A 15,600-nucleotide genomic window follows, 5' to 3' on the forward strand; every position below is an offset into this window, starting at 1 on the left:
AATAGCTATTCAATTTAATATGGTATTTAGGATGATACACATACATATGCAATAAATGAAATGTGTTTTATGACAAAGGATTTTTTTTTGTTTTTTTATTTCTTAGTAGGCAAAATTCTACAAAATGACAAATTGATTGGTGGAGCCAGAACCTTCTTGTGGACAGGAAGACAGTGATACCACTGAGGGGTGGCAGGGTATATTCATCATCAGCAAGCTTCTGTGGTTGCCATCTGCAGCCTGACTACCTCCTCCATCTGGAAGGGGTTCTTCTCTCTGAACCCCTTATGCTGGACAAAGAAGTCCTTGTGGGCCCCAAAGGAGACAGAGGCAATCGGGCTTCATGGGGTCCATTCTCTTTCCTCATCTCAGTGCTCCCCAATATGGTTACAACCATCTTTATACCTATTGACAAGCACAAAGTTGAAGATCTTTCCTATTACCCTCAGAGAAGCAATCTCTCACACATGCTCTAGCACTGAGGTCCAGGGCTTTGGAGACAGTAATAAGGCTTGAAAAAGTGCAGGTCAGCCTAGTAATGCCGTAAGTCTCCTGCTTCCTGCTTTGATTTAGAGTTTTTGTTGTCCATTAAAACAAAACAAAACAAAACAAAATACTACATTGTCTCAGTAAGCTGCACTTGATTAAATTATACAAAATATTTAATCATTTTATACATTGCAAAAATCTTAAAAGTCTATTTATATTTTTTTCCTAAGGGCAATACGGTGCTATTTATATATCTAAAAGAGTCATAATGAAACAGGCATATGCAGCAGCATTTGTGGGATACTGAAGTTATTAATTTTGTTTTTAATTATCCTCATTCACAAAATAGCAAAACAAGGGGTCACTTTAGGTCCATTTGGGACTTTTACAAGGAATTAGTAAAGTTAAGGAAAAATTTTGACATTTTCTAAATGTAAAGTAATAATATGATACAGATCTATGCAGACTTTCAAAGGGCCATGTTCAGTCATCCATCCCTGATCCACAGGAAGCCTGATCCCAGACTATGTTTGATTATAGCATAACAAGGTTTATATTATGAGCCATTGTAAGCATTCATCTTTCTCAGTCTTTTTGTTGTACGTACAAATAATCTGAAGTTGAGAAAATGTAAAAATAATCTTTCCAAAGAAATGCACCTGTCAAAGCACTTTATTTAGAATGTAACCTAGGCCTTCCATAATCCCTGGCCAGCTGGGCAGGATTTAAGAAAAAAATGTTATTATCTAGATACTACATATGTACTATATAATATATATGCATGTTATATATATATATAGGTTGTGTATTATTCATTTATGTATTTATATATCATATATAACTATACAAATGCAATTAAGAGATTCTGAAGTCAAATAAAGACAAGATAAATTTGGAAAAAAGACCAGGATGAGTCTCATACCAGTGAAGGTAATGGTCATAGTGTTAGGATCTTAAAAAATAGGCATCATAGCAATAAATCATATTCAATTTGTGCATGAAAGTTCATGTGTGGAAGGAGTTTCAAATATGATTCAAATATAATTTGAAAATTAACTCCCTTTTCCTTATGGATCTTCTCCCTTGCTTTGCATTTAACAGCTGCTTGTTGACTGACAGTAGGAATATATGTGTCATTGCTGTCAGTGAAGGGCAACTTCATTTAGTTCATTTAATTAAAACTTCAGGAAAATAACATCTTGTAGTTACACAAACCTTCTCTCTATGCATTGCTGTGTGCATTAGGTCATTGCTGCCATTCACAACCAGCTTTTGTAGGTCTTTCTGTGAGCAGGACATTTGAATTTGGCGAGTCACACTAAATTTCAAATTCATGCTGTTACTAAAACAACATTGGAAGCATCCCAATCATGTGGACAAATAACCTGATGTGGGGAAAAAAAATACCAAGTTTTTCATCTGTCCACAGTTTCTTACCCAAGTCCTAATCCCCACTTGTTTACCATTATCAAAACTGAGCACATGGTTTGGTCATGCCCTGCTTGAAAACATGCCCGGTGGATCAGACAATTCTCATTTTCCTTGTTTAATGTTATTTTAATTTAGGATCCCCTGGGGAAAGGAGAGGAGGGAGTTCCAGTTTGTAGCAGGAAGAGGACCTCAGTGAGCATGTACTTTGGCCCCTGCTGTACTCAGGGATTTCCTGGGGCCAGGACCCCTGGGTGAGTTTATGGTGCAGACTCTGCTCACAAACTAGTCACTGTGCCTGGGAGAACAGCAAAGAGGCAGACACACTTATTAAAGGGAAGACCCTGGGGAATCTGGTTACTCATGTCTTCCCTAAACACAAAACCAGTGAATCAGAGCATCTTTTGAAAAAACACACATGGATTTCACATCTCTGGTTATATCCCTGTTTCACCAGAACATTAGCCGGAAATCTGCCTTTGAGGTTTCCTGGGGTTGCATCACAATTACTGGCAGATTGTTTGATTCTTTATGCAGCATCCTTCTGAGTGCTTGTAAAGCTAGATCAGAAATACCCATATGGCCCCACATTTAAACTTTCTTATTAGAAACAAGTTTTCAGGCAGCTTTTGCCACAGATTTTTGAAGAAGCCTGAACAAGAAATCTATTTGCACACACAGTGTGTAACAAAGGCCAGTGACATCTTTCTGAACTTGAAGCACTGCCTCATAAGCAGCCTAAACACATCTGAGTCAGCATGGGGACCCTCAACCTGGACCTCCTGTGAATGTCTATTTGGAACCTGGAACACAAATTTGTAGATTGGTAGGAAGGCATTAATGTGTGAAAAGCTAGAAATCAGACAGTGCTCTTCATTTGGTTTAGATTGTTTCTCTCTTCAGTGAACCCTATGAAAATAGATTTCCCCATGAACTCTTAGCAAGTTACTGCTTGTTTCTGTTTTCAGTATTTGTTTGTTTTGTTTATAATTGCTGTTCCATACACTGTACTACATTCTGAAGAGATAGATACTATGCTATTAAAAATCCTTCAATAAATTATATTGCTTAACTGGAGAGACCTTTTAAAAATGCACAGTGTTGTTTCAGAGACCAAGCAATAGATGCAGGTAATTGGACGGTAAAAGTTAGGCTGTAATTCCATTTATTTTGTATGTGGCTAGAGTATTGAAGAGGCACTAACCTGCCTTTGGCAATGACATTATAGAATGTGTGAAAAGGTACATTTGGTTTAAATTAACACTTTGTTTGTCAATGAATGAGCAAGTGCTAAAAATTAATAGCTATTCCTGTTACATCTCATAAAATAGGCTTCAGAAAAACTTACAAAATGCTAGAAATGAGTACTTATACAAAAAGTACAGATATTAATTCTGAGGTGTTTTCCATCTGTTGGTTACCAGGAAAAAACTAACATCTTAGGTTATCCAAAGAGCACTGATAAATATATAAAGAAAAGAGCTTCACTTAGCTGACAGGTTTGGAGATCCATGAATTTGACCATGGCCTCTTCTCGGGGCTGGCGAAGCACTTCAGAAATCATGAATGGCAGATGGCTGATGGGGAAAGCATGGGTGAGATGGAATAATCAATAGCAAGACAGGAAGTAGAACAATCCAGGAGATAGGCTTGCTATTTTGATAACAACCTGTTCTCAGGGGAACTAACTGAGGTTCTTCAGAACTACATTTATTTCTTCTGAGTGTAGTGCACCAGTGACCTAATTTCTTGTAATTAGACTCAACTTATTCAAGTTTCCACACTTCCACATCAGTCCAGTACTGGGGACCAGCTCCATGTACTTGGATGTGGAGGATACAAGCCTTATCGAAATTATTGGAGTTGTTCAATATCCTTTGAAAATTCTGATTTGAGATACTTGTTAGATATTTGTTTGGAGATGAACAGTGGCAGTTCAAATGGCCTACAGTTTAGAAGCAAATTGTACACTGGAATATACATTTACAAATTGTGAGCATTTTCGTGGAATTTAGATGTGGCGTTAGATGAGATCTTCTTGGATATGATTCCAGAAAGAGGGCCAATGAATTGAAAACAAATGTAAAGTGCAAGAGTGGAGAAGAGAGGATGGGAAGGAAAAGTAGCAAGACAGAATGGAGTGCTCAGATAGGCCAATAGTAAATGAACAATGAAAATATTTTAAAAATACCAAATAAAATCAAATGTCTAATTGTATTACCAAATAATTGATCATTGGTTTAAGTTACATGGAGTTTTGGTGATTGACAAAAATGGTTCCACTACAATGATGGTGAGTGAATTTAATTCAGTTACAACTGAAGATTGGAATGAATTTTAAGCAAGAATCACTAAATGCATCTCTCCTGTGACTACACTTTATTAAAGAAGAGGATGGAAACTCGACAATATGGAGGAAGAAAAATGAGAAATGTGTTGGGGAAATGTCCATGTATAGGTAAGAGAACATGAGATCTGGGTTCTGCAGGAGAAGCCAGGTACCACTGGGTAGATAAGTGTGATGTTGACATTGAAAATGAGGGGGAAGAAAGACAAAGGCTGTAGGAAAGAGATTTTAATGACTGGCCAAAGTGTTTCTGTATGGTTTTAGTGTCAGTGTAATGTTGTTCATGTAACATGAGTTCGGAAATGTTCTCTTTAATATTTTGGAAGATTTTGTAAAGTATTAGTGTTAAGTAGTCCTTGCACGTTGGGAATTCAGCAAAAACACTAACTCCTAGGCTTCCCATTGTTACCTGGTTTTTGATTCTTTTCAGTCTCCTTGCTCATTTTTAATCTATGCAGATTTTCTATTTTTTCACCATAACTCTAGGTAGATTCTGTTTCATTAAATATATCTTCTTCTAGCTTACCCAGTTCATGCATACTTTTTTATTGTAGTCTCATGATTCCTTGTATTTCTGGGGGAATCAGGCATAATGTCTCCTCTTTCATTTCCAATTTGATTTATTTGAATCCTTTCATTTTTCTTCATCCAACCAAGTATTTGTCTATTGTATTTGGCCTGTCAAAAATCTTCCCCATTTTATTGATTTTTAAATTGACTAGTCTCTGTGTCATTTAATTATACACTACTCTTCAGTACTACAGTCCTTCTGATTTTATAGTTTGTTCTTTTCTAGCACTTTCAGGTATAAAGTCATCTTATTTTAGATCTTTTTTTTCTTAATGTGGCATCTTGAGATCTTTTCCCCTTGGAGACATGTATCATTAAAATACTTCTCATGCAACTGCTTTTCCTGCATATATACATTTTGGTGCACTATATTTCTATTTTCTATTTGCATTTGTCTCATGATACTCTTAAATTTCCAATTTGATTTCTTCTATGACTCTTTCTTTTGGGGTGTATCATTTAATTTGTACACATTTGTAAATTTTCCAATTTCCCCCTTGTAATTGATTCCTATTATCATACCTAATATTTTACTTTAAATGACTATAATGAATTTTCATGGAATCTTTTTGTGCTCTTAATAGGCTGTTGCTTTATCATCCATTAGCACCTGAGAAATTAACTAAGGATATTGCTCTCCAAGCACATATTCTTTGGGGTATTTTATTGGAATTAAGAGAGAAATAAATGTTTTCACTCAAATCATGTATGAAAAATTGTCTTCAGGTTTCTTTAGTCGAAAATGTTATAATCTGTAGCTTGCTGATTTATTTAGTAAATTAAAATAGGCAAAAGAATAATATACTTATATTACTTATCTAAAATATAAAACATTAAAAGACAATGTTTTTAATATATAAATATATTTGATATACATTTATATATTTTCTGATATATAAATATTAAGCATATACTTTTTCTTTTTTATTTTGTATATCCCTTTATTGGTACATTTTAGGTGTACAATATAATGACATTCATCATTGGAAATTTGCATCTTTACATACTCTCTTGGTTCTTATTTTTTCCCCATTCCCCTGCCCTCCCTTCAACCCCTCCATCCCTCCCTATTTACAAAGATTTTGTTTCCTTTTTTTCATTTTCTCATATTAATTCCATTCCCTTCTTTCCTTTCCCCTACCCTTCCCACTTACCCTTCCCCTTTGCTCCTTTTCTTCCTATTTCACATTATCTATTATACCTTTTAGTCCTTATTTACACTTTCAGTTTCTCACACTAGAGAAACTATTCAGTATTTACACGTGTGTCCTATTTATTTCGCATAAGAGTATCACCTCAATGTGCATCCATTTAGCAATAAATGTCTCTAATTGGATATTGAAATTTAAAAGTTATGTAGGAGTACAAAGGACCTAGAAAAGCAAAAAGAAAAAGAAAAAAAAAAAAGTGTTGGAAGACACTTAGTACCTAATTTTAAGACTTCCTCTAAAGCTACAGTAATCAAGGCAGTGTTGGTGTAAGGAAAGACATATAGGTCAATGCGTTATGCCCAGATCGCGAAGTCCCAAAGACCACCAGGAAGCCGATTCCGATGTAAGCACACGAGGGCCGTTTATTCAAGCTCGAGCAGGGGCTCCCAACAGTCACCGACGCAGCTGATCAGAATTGAGAGCCCCGAATTTCAAATTAGCGGGGTTTTTATTGTGGTTACAGCAAGTTTGGAGATTTTTCACTTAGCAGTTACATGATTGGTTGGCATTTAGCAAGCATGAAGTGTATATTTCTGATTGGCTAGGCCTGTCGGGGAGTTTGAGGGGCGGTTACATGTAGGTTTTATGGGGGAAAAGAGGGACAAAGGTTAGTGGTCGACTGTCACATACTGATGGTCAGCACATTGACAGATTGTTCTATAGATAGTGGATCCGGAACGTTCATTTCCTGGGCAAACAGATGGTTGAGTAATTAACTTAGGAACTTTGCTTCCTTACAGGTTGTGTCTTTTGTCCCAGAGCAAGCACATTTTAACCATTAATTTGTGAGGACAATAGAGGCTAGGGGAATACTGGATTTTAGCAAAATGGAGTCGCCTTGGTCTCACAAATGGAATAAAACAGAATCTAGAAATAGAACCACACATATATGGTCCACTGAGTTTTGAAAGATTATTTAACATTAACATTTTATAGAATATAAACTCAATTCAAGAACAGAGGAAAAGATAGTGTTTTCAGCAATGGCACTGGAACACCTGGTATCCGTATATAAAAAATTAACCTCAACTCTTTATTTCCATACATAAAAATAACTTGAAGGGATCTATGAACCTAAATAAGAAAGTATAAAAGTATAAAACTTTAAGAAGAAATTATAAGGGAAAACATTTATGAATTCAGGGTAGGCAAGAACCTCCCAGGACACAAAAAACATGATGCACAAAAGAAAAAAATTGACAAATGAGATTCCATCAAAACCTAGAACTTAAAACGACATCGTTAAAATGAAAAGTAGTCCCCAAACAGACCATATTTACAATACATATAATCTACGACCAGAATATTTAAAGAACTCTTACAACTCACTAACAGACAACCCAATTAAAAAGTAGACACAAGAAGATGATAAATAGCCAGTACAGAACAAGGAAAGATGTGCAACTCTAGAATCAGAAAAATACTAATCAGTACAATAACAAGATTGAATTCCCCCAGAACCTGGAAGGAAGCTCCCCGCCTCCATCCCAGGCTCCTAGGGCAGAGAAGCTCAGCTGGTCCCAGCACCTGGAAGGAAGCTAATATATAAAAATATCTATAGCATGCTAAATAATACATTTTGTAAACCAATAATTGATACTAATGAATAAATTACATATTCCTATATCCTGTATTTGCTAATTCATGTACATTTTGCTAATTATATTGGCCATTCATCCTCCAGTGGCTTCTTGCACTTATTCCTCTTGCTGTTGTCTCAGACAAAAAGCAATTTGCCAGAAGAAATTCTCTCACTTAGCATAAAACTGACAAGAAGGACATCACCATTATTTTACCAAAAGGTGGATAATAATGACAACCTAGATAAATTATACTTTCTCTCCTAGAATGTTGTATCTTGTATGGAAAGGCAGAGGAAGGGAATCTGATTCATTCCAGTGGCAGAGCCCTGACAATACTGTTGATGTGATTGCTTACAGGAATGGGCAATGCCACCTCTCTTCTACTTCAAAAAATATATCCATGTCCGAATCCCTGAGATATGTGGATAGGCCATTAAAGAGACTTAAATGTCATGAGAAGGCTTTTGAAAATCAGATGAGAAACACAGGAAATTGCAGAGAAGTGAATGTGTGAGAAAGACTGTAGCTGACAGCATCTGAAGACAGGTGAAGGCTACAGGACAAGGAACCTGTGCAGTTTCTCATATTAGAGAGGGCAAGGGTGTCCATGCCATGTCCAGAAAAATATTAACCCTGCAGACACCTAGAGTTTAGCTCAAGGAGACTCATTTTAGACTTTGAAACTACAAAAGTGCAAGGTAATATATTTGTGTTGCTTTCAATCGCTGAATTTGTTATAACTGTAACAGATGTTAAACACAGAAAGAACTTTCCACCCTGATTCATGGCATGAGATAGGAACTGTCCATGCCTAAATAGTTCTTCAACTTCCTTTACATTAAAATATTCATCCTAATCAATCTAATAGTTCTACTTCTGTTAAATTCATGCAGAATCTGTTATTGAGTATTTGTAAACAAAATATAAAACCCAATGCATTTCTCTATATGTTTTGGTCATTTTTGTTCTAATTGGATTATAAATATTCATAGAATAAATTATATTTACCCCAAATATAAATGAAATGTAATGGGATTTTGTGAATTCCTTGTTATTCACTAAAATGTCTGCTTAATTCACTCAAAATTTTTTCAAAAAGACTATCTTCCTGAGGAACATGAACAGTACTGTGATTTTGTTAGAAATAAGAAGGGAATAATTTTGTTAGTCAGAAAAATTTTTTACTTTTCTCTATGAGATCTTGTTGTATGCCTAATCTTGATAATGATGCAACAGTTACACAAATTTTATTTTCATCTTCTGCTTAAAAATGTGTTTCATATGCTAACATTATCTTTCAGACCATTAGAACATAATTTATTTGAATGTGAATCACAAACCTGATTATTTTCAAAGACAGAAAAGGAACTTTAGGAAAATTTGCATACATGCTAAACAGATATGTTTTACATTCTTCAATAATACTTAAAATAGAGAATTTCTAGGCAATTAGAATTCAATTTTCTTGAAATGTGTACTCCTTCCCTTTTAGACACACTAGATTGAAAAAATCCTACCTTTTGACCTCACTAGAGTAGGGTTTTCCAATTTTCATATGCCCTGGGTCAGCAATTCTGCCTTGAAGTTTTGCCAGTAGGGAACTGGGTCTGCAATGATGGAGGAAGCCATGCCCCTGTAACTCTGTGTGGCTCTACCACAAGGGTGGCTCTATGCTTAGGTTAAGGACTTGAAGCACCTCTGGGCTATAATCTAATGGTGGTGACTTTATTGGTCATGGGTCTGGGAACTATCGCTATCCAATATTTAGGCTGAGGTGAGCAATAGTTATTTTTAAAAATGTTCAAATACTGATTATGAAAGTGAATTTGTGGTATTATAATTGTTCTGGTTTCATTCCCCATTCTTTATCTCGGGAATATACTTAGAAAATAAATGTTATATTCCAGGTACCAAATGAAACATAATGGAACTGAAGCTCTTTTAGAGACCAATTTTCATAAAAAAATTTTTAAAATATTATTTGGCCTGTCCTTTAGTTCCCCAGAGACTCCCTATTAGAAGAGATTGCGTTTATTTGACAAAAGTTAACCCACATTCTTCTCCTGGGGAATATTATTCAAAAGTTTTACAGGACAGTGTTTTAATGTCATTGTTGCTGGAGATTAAGGATGAAAGTTGGGCCAATCAATAGATTAATTGAAAAGCTTAAAAGGAAAAGGTGAGAAAGGATTTGTTGTATTAGTCAACTGGGTCACCACAATCCCATATCCTGGGTGACTTAAACAACTAAAATGTATTTATTATAGTTCTGGAGGCTAGAAATTTGAGAACAGGTTGCTATCATGATTGGTTTCTGGTACATGTTGTCTTTGTGGTTTGCAGTTTGCTGTGTTATTTTTGTTTCTGGCTCTGATTATATGGCCGTAGTTATCAGATTAAAGCCCCATCCTTGTACCCTTATTCAACTTTATTTCCTGAAAACTTTATCTCCAGATATAGTCACTTTGGTACTTAGAACTTTAGCACATGACTTTTCTGGTAGAGTGGACAATATAGTCCATGTAGACTTACTTCTGAGATCTTTACTGCCATTAATGTGTGGGCTGGGTACGCGCTTATACATGACCTGAAAAGAGTCCACCTCTCATTTTTAGCATACTTTGAAAATCGACAAAAATAAGTATTGAAGGCTAAGGCAGAGTGGTACATTGCCTGGTAGGGTGTTAAATCATGGTCTCACATGAACACAGGCATTTGGACAGAGTGGAGGTGATTTATTAATTTTAGTCATTTAAGGAAATTTTCTGTTCAATCTTTAACTGATTACTAAGGTAACAGAACTGAATCTTCAGTAGCCCTGCCAGACAAGGAACACATGCTTTACAGAATTAATTCTAAATGCTACTTAATAAATAACTGCAACAGGCAGCAACAATAGCAAACTGTAGGGATAGGGAAGAACAAAAAGACACCCCCTGAGGAAGCTGGGTTGGAATTACCGGACACTTTGATCAGCTATGTCTAATATATTCAAATAGCTAAAAGAAAACCTGTTTGATAAACTAAATGAAAGTATAAGTACAGTAATAGAAATGAAAATCTCATTAGAATGATTAATAGCATATTTGAGTAGATGACAGAAGCACTGAAGTAGAAGATAGGTGAATGGAGATTTATTACCTGGAGCAATCAAAGAAAATGAATGGAAATTCAAATTTCTAGAATTAGAAATAAAGAGAGATCATTACTACTCACCCCCAAAATCAGAATGCCTTTTTAAGATGTACAAATTCCTAAAAAACAATCAAGCACCAGCACTGACTTAAGAAAATAATAGAAAATAGAGATTTATAATATTTATAAATACATCATTTATTTAAAGAAAAAATGGTCAAGAGATAGAGGGAGGAGCCAGAGAAAAGAGTAAGGAAATGTAAAAAGATTTAATCTGGGTTACACACAAGTACCAACTCCCCAGAATGAATGTAATCATTAGACACTGCAAACATGTACTAATAAACATACAAATTTGAGAAAACAGATAAAAGAAAAGCAACACGAAAGGAAAAAACTCAGGAACAGGTAGTTTCACTTATGAATCATATCAATATTTAAAGAATTTACACTCATCTTTCAAAAAATAGAAAAAGAGGAAAACAAATTTCTAATATACCCCTTAAGTGCAATATTACCATAATACCTCTACCAAAAGACATTATAAGAGGTACTGAACAATATAATTGATAAGTATACATTCAAATTTTTTCATCTACATACTGGAAAATTGAAGTTTATACACTATGTTGAAATAGGATTTATTCTAGGACTATGACTCAATAAACAAAAACAATTGGTACAATATATAATATTAATAGAATTAAGAACAATAACAACTAAATGTATCTGGTCTTCAAAACAATTTGATAAAATCCAACACATTTCATGATCAAAGCACTCAGCACAATAGCAGTAGCCATCTACTTGTGCAGCATTATAAATAACAATGATAAAGCCTCACACAGTATTTTATAGTAGAAGACTGAACATTGTATTCCTAAATTCAGGAACAATTAAAGGATGTCAATTTTATTGAACACTATACTTGTAATTCTAGCCAAGCCTAGCCTATCAGAAAAGAAAATGGTATAAGATATCCAAATGATAAAGTAAGAAACAAACCCTGTTTATTTACAAATAACAATTTTTGATAGAGAAAATTCCCAAAATATACAGTTACACACAGACCCAGAATAACAAATTACTAGTTATTTTTTTAAAAACCACCTATGATATACTTTTCTCTTGAGTACTTTTTTTTTCTGTAGACCAATTTTATGTCTATTAATAATTATCCAGTAAATTTGTTGACGGAAAGATCCTTTTCATTCCCTTTTATTCTTTTTGTTTCTTTTCTCTTTTCTCCTCTTTATATTTTAACATTTGTGATACATTTATCATATAGCATAACAGGATATAATAATTTGTAATGCAAAGTAGGTATGGAGGAAGTGAAGAAAAATTTATTAAATATACATTTAAATTATATTGGATGAAGATTTATTACTTGGCAAAAGTGACAAGGTTTTTGTAATTGAGAGACACTCAAACATATTTTAACACTATATTAAAAAAGTGTTCTCCTTATCCTCTTTGTAGAAGGCTATTACTAGTTCTTCCTAGTGAAACACTTCTTGGCTATATTTATGACAACCCTGGTAACCTTATTATTTAGCCCATGTATTCTTAACTGTTTCTTTGGCTTTTGTCTCCTCCAGACTTAAAGCTATAAGGCTACCCAAGATGACAATGCCTGGCGCCTATCGAAGGCCATCAGTTTGACTCTCTGTAGAGTAATTCTGACTGATGATCACAACTAAGACCCTTTTCAGCTGGAAGTAGCCAGACTGGTCTTCCCCATTTGACCCCTCACAGCAATTAGGGGTACTTCTTCAGAGGGGGGAATATTGTAGATAGGTAAGTTAATTAGATATCTTCTAGACAGCTAGACAGGGCCTCCCTTAAGGCATCAGCATTCAAGGTCTCAGTCCTCAAGGTGCCAGCCCTCCAGGAGCCAACAGAGCAAGGAGCCAACATGGTGAACACTTGAAGCACATTCACTGGTTAGCATTATAAAAAGAAGAGGCACTACTTCCCCTAGAGATAGATAGCAGTGATTGATATTCTAAATGGGAAATTCCTTGTATGTGACTTGTTTTCGCATTTGATCCCCATTTAATCAATATTACCTGAGTGACTGTACTTGTAATTTTATTGGTTGGTTATGATTTTGTCCTACCTCATGCCCACCTTGTAAATTTCCATTGAATCTTATAGTTTTCTCACTTTGTACCTGCCTCAGCGAATGCCTTTGCTGTATAAAACATCTTTGAAAATTGAGGTGGGGGAGCAACCCATTTTCTGGTCCCCCTTCTGTCTCTCTTAGAAGATATCCTTCTCTCAATAAATTTTCCTACTGTTAAAAAAAGTATTTATTGAAATTCAATTATTTTTCAAACATTTATATAGATAACATGTTAAGGTTAATCACAATTTGAAATAGTATTTCATGCATATTTTAACAAATAAAGACAGAATATTTGTCCATTTATCTATCTAATCTGCAAATACACACATATTTATGTGCACACACACACACACAAACACACACTTGGGTTGTATCTTATAGGTTAATGTATTTACATTAAAAGGTTTTTAATTTATATGATTCAAGAAGGATTTCATATTCTAGAACTTTATTCAAGAGATGATAAAAAGTTTTCATTTCTTCATCATTTAATGTATATACAATGCAGCATGAGGAATAGATAATTTTTTATATCTCTTTTGTTAAGCTTTAATATTCATTCATAGCAACAAGTAATAGTGAGTTTATAATTCTTCCTTGTTTTAGCCTCAAATAAGTGATGGTATTGCTAATGCTCCTAAGAACATCACAATTAATAGGACTTTTTTAGTCTCATTTCCAATAGAATGCTTCTCAACAATATGAGTATCTATTTTCTCCAAATTTGGTCTATATACAAGCTGCCCAAACATGATGTAATGCAGTCTGTACACCAACTCTATGTTGTAGATGTTCTATGTTTCTCGGACAGGTAAGACAGTTAAAACACAGAGAAAAGTATCTTTCCAAATGTAACAATAAATAATATAACTATGCTCCAACCCGATTGTGTAGACTTCTAAAATGCCTGATAATATTTCTGTACTCCATGTTCTAACTCTATATTCAGAGGTAATTCTTCAAAGCTAGTGGCTAGTGTGTAATGAACAATGTAGTTTGAGTTTTGTTGAAAGAAATATTTTCCAGTTTTCATGGGCTTTGAGTTATATCTTCAAATTGTGGTGTCTCTAGTTTATATTTCTTTCTCTCTCTAGTTTTCTTCCTTCTTTCCTTCAATCTTCCCTGCCTTTCCACCTTTCCTCCCTCCCTCCCTTCCTTTCTCTTTCTCTCTTTTTTTCTTTCATAATACTCAAGATTGGACCCAGTACCCTGTGCCTTCAGAAGAAGCACCACCAACACCTTTTACTTTATATGAAATAAATTAATGTTTTGTGATTACTGAGATAATAAATGAAGCTTCCATGGAACACAAGTACATTCAACTCAGATTTTTTCTTTTTCTTATTTTACTATTATAGTCCAGAATATCCACAAACTAAAAGCTTCAGACTGACTAGTAGTATCTTGTAGAATAAGAACTTTTCTATATGTCATTATTAAGCAGTTTTTATTATACACTTAAAGAAGTACATTTTCCAAATATTTATCAACCTTTCATTGAGCATATGGGTATACAAGCTCAGTTATGTAACAGGTATCTCTGGTCTATGATACGATCCTTCCAATCTCTAGAGTAGATCTTTTGCCTGGTGCTGTATTTAATTCCATAGTAATCATTAAATGTATTAGCATAGTGTAAGTCCATTGGACTGTTTTAGCTGCCTTGAATTTTGTATTATTATATACTCGTACTCATTTCCTTTCAAACACATAGAATTACCTGGAATATAGAATTCTTTTATTATTTTTCTTGAATGTGTATGCTCATACAAAGTACTTTGTTACATATTATTGTTAATTGGTAAAATCTCATTGGTTAATACTTTCAAACTCTTAATCCTAACTTGTAAGAGTTTCTTAAATGGTAATAAAATGTTTTAAATCTCCCAAAAGTTAAATCTGAAGCAATCAGAATAGTCTTGATGAGAGTGACATAGTTAAATATGGATATCTTGAAAAGTGATTTAAATGTCATTATGAATCACTTCAAATTCAATAGGGGACAATTTCAAGAAGGCTCTTTTTTGTCTTTGCAAGGTGTGCTCAATAAACACATTAGATGCTGTTCGCTAAAGTGTCAATTAGAGGCATAGACTGAATACCATGGGGCTGCCCAGATCAATTGTGTGCAGGTCAGTCACTGAGCATCCATCAATAAACTAATCAAAGTTGAAATATATTCCACTTACAGCATCTTGTTTCCAATATTTTAGGACACAACTGTAATCATTTTTTATTCAACTCTACCCCTTGGAAGCCTGGCAAAACAGACAATGAGTCAGAGAGTCTTCCGGATTGGGCCAATTCGTGGGGCCATGCCTGAGGTTGAGGAAAGACTGAGGAAATCTAATTAATCTTCTACTAATGACTTATAGTTATACTATAATACAAAAGTTATGATATTTGCCTTTCTGAAGAATGTCAAAATTTGCAAGTAGCTACTAAGTATGAAAAGTATTATTCTCCAATTTAACTCAAATCAAGGTATAGAATTTGCTATTCATGTTTAAAAAGGCCTTAATAATTTTGGTGGAAGGACTCAGAAGGAAATCTTCCAGCAATGATTTCCCAGTCCCAGTTATGTATGACTTTGTGTAATCTCTTCTTCTTCTTCTTGAATGGGAGTGGAAATGGAGATTTGCTTCCAGCCAATAGAATATAGCAACAGTATATATAAAAGATGTCATACTTTTTATTAGGTTATAT

The 15,600-nt window shown here is 34.5% G+C and overlaps 1 long non-coding RNA gene across 3 annotated transcripts in view; it reads right to left on the reverse strand.

Moving 5' to 3' along the window:
- Positions 1-262: 262 nt before the first annotated feature.
- The window catches only part of LOC147822787 (uncharacterized), a 73,832-nt gene continuing 58,494 nt past the window's right edge, over positions 263-15,600 (reverse strand). Inside the window, exons 4-6 of one of the 3 annotated variants that reach the window (XR_015445082.1) lie at positions 3,415-3,494; positions 1,705-1,874; positions 263-405 (exon numbers count right to left, since the gene is read on the reverse strand). This is a non-coding gene — a long non-coding RNA (uncharacterized LOC147822787). Of the gene's footprint in view, positions 406-1,704; positions 3,495-15,600 lie in introns of all 3 variants that reach the window. The other 2 variants (XR_015445081.1, XR_015445080.1) reach the window with 2 other exon arrangements.

The sequence above is a fragment of the Heterocephalus glaber genome, unplaced genomic scaffold (genome assembly GCF_053883595.1).
Source record: "Heterocephalus glaber isolate CG9 unplaced genomic scaffold, H.glaber_assembly_v1.0 deba00001608, whole genome shotgun sequence".
NCBI lineage: Eukaryota > Metazoa > Chordata > Mammalia > Rodentia > Bathyergidae > Heterocephalus > Heterocephalus glaber.